We start from the raw sequence: 6,710 nt of genomic DNA, 5'->3' as shown, positions 1-6,710 counted from the left end.
AGACCTTCACTTGTAGGAACTAACACCACCTCCAGGTAAAAAAAATTAGAGCTGGCGGGACCACACCAGGTAAAAAACATCAGAGCTGGCGGCCTCCCCACAGAATGCCTGTCTCTCTTGGGGCTCACATTTCCGTGTTGTGAGCCTGCACTTGAAGAAACTGGTTTTGTTTTTCTTCTGTATCCTCAAATTTGCATTTCTAGAAAAACGAAGAAAGTTAACATAGAGTAATAAAGGGGGCAGAGCTGTGTAAAGTGGTCAGTTTGACACAGCTATAGAATGGCTACTAGCCGTTGCATTTTCTACGCCTTGCCAGGAAACATATTAAATAAAAAGGGCTGTGAGCTACCCATTGCTGTGTGACAAGTTACCTCAAAACCGAGCAGTTTAAAACCCCAGTACCAATGATCTCACAGACATTGAGTTCAGGAACCACAGCTAGGCCTCTGACTCAGTATCTTTCCCAAGAGTAGATTCAATGTGTCAGTCAAGGCCCATCGGTCATCTAGAAAGCCAGCTGGAAAAGGATTAGCTTCCATGTGCACTGCTGTGGATTCATTGCCCAGTGCCTCACTAGCCATTAGCTGGAGGCTGCCCCAGTTCCTGGCCACCTGGGTTTTCTGTAAGGCAGCCCACACAACATGGTGGCTAGTTTCATAAGATCAGTCAAATGTGTGCGCTGAAGGCAGGGCCTGAGAACCTTTAGAATCTAACCTCATAAGCAAAACCTCAACACTTCTGCCATAGTCCATGGAATGAGTCACAAGATGTAGCTAGCCCCCACAGAAGGGGGTGACACAAGGCGGTGGCTCCCATGAGGCAGGGTTTCTTTGGGAATCCTCACCTTGTTCTCCTCACTCTTCCCTTTAGTCCTCCTCCCCCCTGTGCACACCTCACTCTATATCCATGTCATATGTGTCTATGGGGGTCAAGGAAAGACAAAGGTTTCCACATATTAGGGGGCCATGGAAGCAGAAGGGGGCCTATTTGAGTGGAGAAAGCCAGTAGAAGTGTGTGTGTGTGTGTGTGTGTGTGTGTGTGTGTGTGGCAGGGGTGGGGGTAGGGGCCAGTAACTATAAGCAAAGTTCAGTGATATATATACATATATCACATATATATATGGAAATATATATATATATATATATATATATATGGAAATGCCATAAGGAAATTCATTATGTTTTATGCCAACAGGAAAAAAAAAAGAAAAAGCGAAGAAGACACCTGCCTTACCTCACTGCCTTCCTCCTCCCACAGCTCAGGGAGAACCATGTGTAGACAGCAGCCCTCAGAGCCACTTGGTGTCCGCCTGCAGGCTCAGGATCTGGTTATGATGATTGTGCTAAGGTTGACCAGAGCCACTCCACTCTCCTCCTGGCTGAGCCAGTCAGTCGCGCCCCTGCCCCGCCCGCCCCAGCAGAGGGCATCTGGGTGAACCTGAGCCCAGCGATGTCCTGACAGAGACACGGAGACCTTGGCTGGTGCTGCACAGGCTGCGGACTAACCTGGTGGTCTTGGTGGCTGCTTGAGTCAGCGGGAGGAAGGGCCTAGAACAGTGGCTTTCTGTCATGTACAGGGGAGGTTTGGGGGGTGTACTGTTTTCCTTACTTCTTACTAGGATTTGCAAATCTCTAATAATTAATGGGTTTCTTTTTGTGGCCAGAAATAAAAATTTAATTTAAAAATATATGAAGCAAAAGGGGCTGGGGAGATGGCGCAGTAAAGGCGCTTACTGCACAAGCATGAGGAGCTACGTTCAGATCCTGAGCACCCGTGGAGAATGTCTGGGCTTGCTGGCCAGCCATTCTAGCCAACCGATGGGCTCCAGGTTCGGTGAGAGATGACCCAGCGGGTAAAGGTTTCTACTGCTAAGCCTGACTACCTGAGGCTTCCATTCCTGAGAGCCACACGATGGGAGGAGGACACTGATTCCAGCAAGTTGTTGGCTGACCTCCACAAACATGCCGTGGCACATGCATTAAATAAATGGAATGAAACAATAAGATGGAGAGTGACTGATGAAGACACCCAGCGTCAACTGCTCATCTCTACGGGGGGCGAGGACACACACACACACACGCATGCACACGTGCACATGTGCACACGCGCACACCACACACAAACATATACACACACATGCACACAAGCACGCACACACCACACACAAACATATACACACATGCACACAAGCACGCACACGTGCACATGCACGCACCACACACCACACACAAACATACACACACGCATGCACACACGCACACACCACACACAAACACATACACACACACCACACAGAAACACATACACACACCACACACAAACACATACACACACACACGCATGCACACGCGCACACACACAAGTGCGCGCACACAGATTCATATATACATACATTCAAAGGTCACAGAGCGCCAGGGCATTCAATGCCCATCTCACCTCTCCCCAGGGCTGATGTTGCCTGGTCACTCTCACTAGACTGGGGCTCTTTGGGGGACCTGGTGGTCCTGCCCTGTCTCTTTAACTCCTGTGACCCGCACAAAGGCCTGGCACTGGGCAGCCACCCAGGAAATATACTGAACGAGTGGAGTAAGAAAGAAAGATGTGGGAGAAACGTGGGCACACAGAGCCAGTGCGAGAGAGGCCACGGGAAGAAGTGGGAAAAGGTGGAGATTGCAAGACAGAGAGACAGAGAGACGGGAAGAGATCACTAGCGAGCGAATGGATGAGTCTGGAGATAAGTGCTTAATGATAGGGAAAGCTGGAGAGATCCAAGGGAAAGTTAAAGACCCAGAGACAAAAGTCAAAGGGAGGGGAGAGAGGGGGAGAGGGAACAACAAGAGAGGGAGAGGGAGAGGGAGAGGGAGAGGGAGAGGGAGAGGGAGAGGGAGAGGGAGAGGGAGAGGGAGAGAGAGAGAGAGAGAGAGAGAGAGAGAGAGGTTTCTCTGCTTCCCCAAAAGTTCTGCCTAAGGGCCTGGCATCTTGTTTGATTTTTGCCAGCTCTCCTTTGGACAGGGAGCTCCCTTGCCTCTTTCCTTCCACCCTTGCTGGCTCATGTCCCATCCCTAGAATTTTGACAGCTGGGGCTCTCCCACCCTGGCTCCAGCAATCACAGGAAGTCCCTCCACCAGTACAGTCTTCCTGGAGGTGACCCCCACCCCCTTCTCACCGGCCTCCTTTTCTGTAACTCTGTGCGGCTTGAGGGGTGAGGAGTGTCACCATTCTGCCCTGGTTCACCAGGGGAGGACCTCTCAAGGGACAACCAAGAGAACTTCCCGCCTCCATGGAGTCTGGCCTTGATGCTCACACTATCCTGTTCCAAGAACCCTCAGGAGGGGTCCAAGAAGAGCTGGGATGGAAAACTGAGGGGGAGTGGTCAGAGTCACAGAATTCTCTTGGTTCCTAGAGGAGGATGGGTTCCCCCAATACTCGGTCAGCCCTTGAAAAGGCTCTGCCCTCACCTCCCCCCACTTCTGCTCCAAAGTTCCAGCCCTAAAGAGATATTTCCAAACTGAAGGGCCTCAGCCCCCTCCTTGGGCCCCTTTCATGACTGCCTTGGCTCTGGGGACCAACCAAAGTTCCCCCCACTTCCCCCACCATTGCGCCAGATGTGACTGCGGGGGATGGGTGGGCGCAGGGCCCAGCTGGCAGTGGTCACTTGGTGGTCCTCTCCCTGCAGAGTCAGCGTTTCCCGTGCCAGCTCGCCTGGCCTCCACACTCAGCACTTCCTCAAGCCCTCTTTTCCAAAGGCAGCAGATGGGGCAATACAGTCCCCAGCCACCAGCTTGGAGTCCCAGTTCAATACAAATTCCATCAGTGGTCTTTTCAGAGTTGCCTAACCTGGGCAGTTAGTGACAGGGAGGACAGGAGACCTAGCAGGCCAGAGTGAGTGACAGAAAACAGTGGGCTCTCAGGGGCTTGCCCTCCTGTCAACCACAGAAAATTCTGTTGCAACGTTGGCTCCCTGGTCTCCTCTTCGACAAAGAAGTGGGATCTCACAGCTCCTTTCCTTATCAGTTGGTTTCCGTAAGCCCTCTGCTGAGCAAGCCTTTTCTGCTTTCTTGTGTTCACCATGGGTTTTTCAGAACCTAGAGTTTCTTTTGTGGGTGTGTGCACATGTATGTGGCGAAGCATGTGTGTGCACTGTACATATACATGTGTGCATGTATTTGAGGACCAGAGATGTCATCCACCTTTTTTAGGGACAGGGTCTCTTCCTGGCCTAGAACTTGCCAGTTAGGTTAGGCTGGCAAGCCACGAATCCCGGAGAATCCTCTCATCACCTCCTCCTTATCACTGGGACTACAAACATGCACCATCGCGCCTAGCTCTTTTTACATGGGTTCTGGGAATTGAACTCAGGTCCTCATGGCTGTGAGGCAGACACTCTACTGAGACATCTCCTCAGTCCCAAACCCTGGAGTTTCATCTCAGAGTCACAGGATAATGGCGCTCCACGGGAACACTGATATGTAGCTGACTGAACCTTGCACCAGCCTTCCAAAGGCCCCTTGAGACTAGTCCCTAGTGCCAGGAACTGGCAGTATGCTCCAATCCCTCAGTCACATGTCTATGTTTTAAAATCACAGATGGGAGGCTGCAGTAGGGTCTGGGCTGGGCAAGGAGCTGCCTCCCCTTAAAACAGCTATGTCCCAGATAACCAGGAGGGTCCAAGCTGACATCTGACGTGTGCTCTGCTTCCTCCATACCCGGTCTAGGTCTCCATCAGATCCCCATGCTGCAGCTTTCAACCTAGGCATGCAGAGACCCTGCCAGCTTCTGAGGCTAGGCCCTACCCCTGCATGCGGAGAGGTAGAGAAAAACTGCCCTCGTGGGTTCCAAGAAAGGGACCAAAGGGAGAGGGCAGGCCCTGCTCTGCACAAAATGAGATGAGAAGCCCCCCAGGCTCCATGGTTAGCCAGCCTAGCCTAACTGGAATGTTCCATGCCAGGGAGAGACCCTGTCTAAGAAAGATGGACAACAACCTTCCCTGGGCAAGGAAAGATAAAGATGGATAAAAGTAAGAAAGGGACAGAGAAAATGAGGTGCAGTTCACCCTCCAGGGTTAAACTCCTCCCTTCTCTCAGGAGTCAAAAGGAAGAAAATAGTGGCCATATGTCTGGCGCTGTGCTGGGTACTATTCACAATCCCCTCATTTCTTCTTCTCCAATCTGCCACAAGAAAAATTTTATCTGTCCTCCTCCCCAGGTCAGAGGCAAGACCATGAGGTTTCAAGAGAGCTTACAGCTTCCCTGGGGAGTCGCCAGCTAGGCCACTGGCTGAAGCCGTCCTGTGGACCCCAGGGCTCTGGCCTCAGCTGAGATGGCTGGCAGGCCCAAAGCCCTGGCCTAGGGATTCTGTGCAGAGGCCCAGGCTCTGTTCAGAGCAGAGTTTATTCAAACACAGCCTAACAGGAAACTTGGCTCTTCTGACTCACTCTGATTCGACCTTATTAAGAAAAAAGAAAAAAGAACCAGAGCCAACTCCAGCTAGGGTTTCACGCCAAGTGCTGGCTCCCAGCAGCGTGCTGAGCACCATGGCCTGTGCCCCAATCTCCCCACCCCAAAACCCCCAAGGCAGTGCCTGGCCCTCCCCCAGAGCCCGCCCTACCAGCAAAAAAGGGTCCTGCTAAACCCCCTCCCCTCTTCAAAACCATCCCATATCCTCCCTCAAACCTTCCTCCCCTCCAAGTCAAAGGTACCCTAAGGCCTGTTTCCACTTCTCTGCTGCCCATCTGACTGGCTGCAAGGCCCTATAGGAGCCCAGGGATTCTAAGCAGCTGAGGCCAACACTGCAGGGGGCAAGCAGGAGGAAGGGAAGGCTTAACCCTCCAGGCCCCAGGCTCCAGATGAGCCAAGACCTGTTTGTCTTCAGCATAAAATTGCTGTAGGGAAACAGACTTGATGCTGGGAGCTGGAGGGCCCAGGCAGGAGAGGTATTGTAAGCCTCCACTTCTTGGGCTGGATTCTAGATATCTAATGTCCCCAAACTCATAAATGGAGCATCCGTCCTGAAAGACAGTTCAGTGGGTCAATAAATCCTTCAGGGCAAGGATGGAGGGCAGAGGGGTTCTTGTTCCCAAGGAGTGCCATTCTGGCTGTTTCCTCCTTAGATGGGGTCCAGGAGTTTCCAAAACAGAATCTCCAGGTGTGGAAGACAGGTCCAGTTCCCAGGGCCACACCTGGAGAACACAGCCAAGGGAAGGCCTGTCGAGCAGCTTTTAGAGTGTAGCTTCTTGGGTACCAAGTAAAGAAGCTGAAATGCCTGGCATCTTTCTTATCAGCCCTGCCATCCCCAGAGGGAGCAGAGAATCTGCCAGAACAAATGGAGCTAGGTGGAATGATCTCCCATGGATCAAATGTGGCCACTAGATCAGAGTTGGTAAGGAGCACACTTAAGATTCCTAAACCATGGTTCTCCCTCTCTACTGTTTTATGCTAATAATTTCTCTGCCTCACAATGACCCTATTCCACATCCAAGGCAGCCAACTGCTGGGCTCATCTTAACCATGTGTATAACTCAGATTATTTCTGACTAAGGTAGACTCATGAAACAGGACAGAAACCACTGGGTATGCATGAAGTCAGTATCTCCCATGAGCGCCCAAGTCCTGCTCAGCTCAGACACACACACACTCTGTGGTCTCCATGCCTGTAGTCTGAGACCACCTGGAAATGCTGAAGGCCCAGTGTCTTGCCACTCAGGGCCAAGT

The sequence above is a fragment of the Arvicola amphibius genome, chromosome 3 (assembly GCF_903992535.2).
Source record: "Arvicola amphibius chromosome 3, mArvAmp1.2, whole genome shotgun sequence".
Lineage (NCBI taxonomy): Eukaryota > Metazoa > Chordata > Mammalia > Rodentia > Cricetidae > Arvicola > Arvicola amphibius.
The sequence above is the reverse complement of the archived record's forward strand: the minus strand, read 5'-3'. Positions refer to the sequence as shown.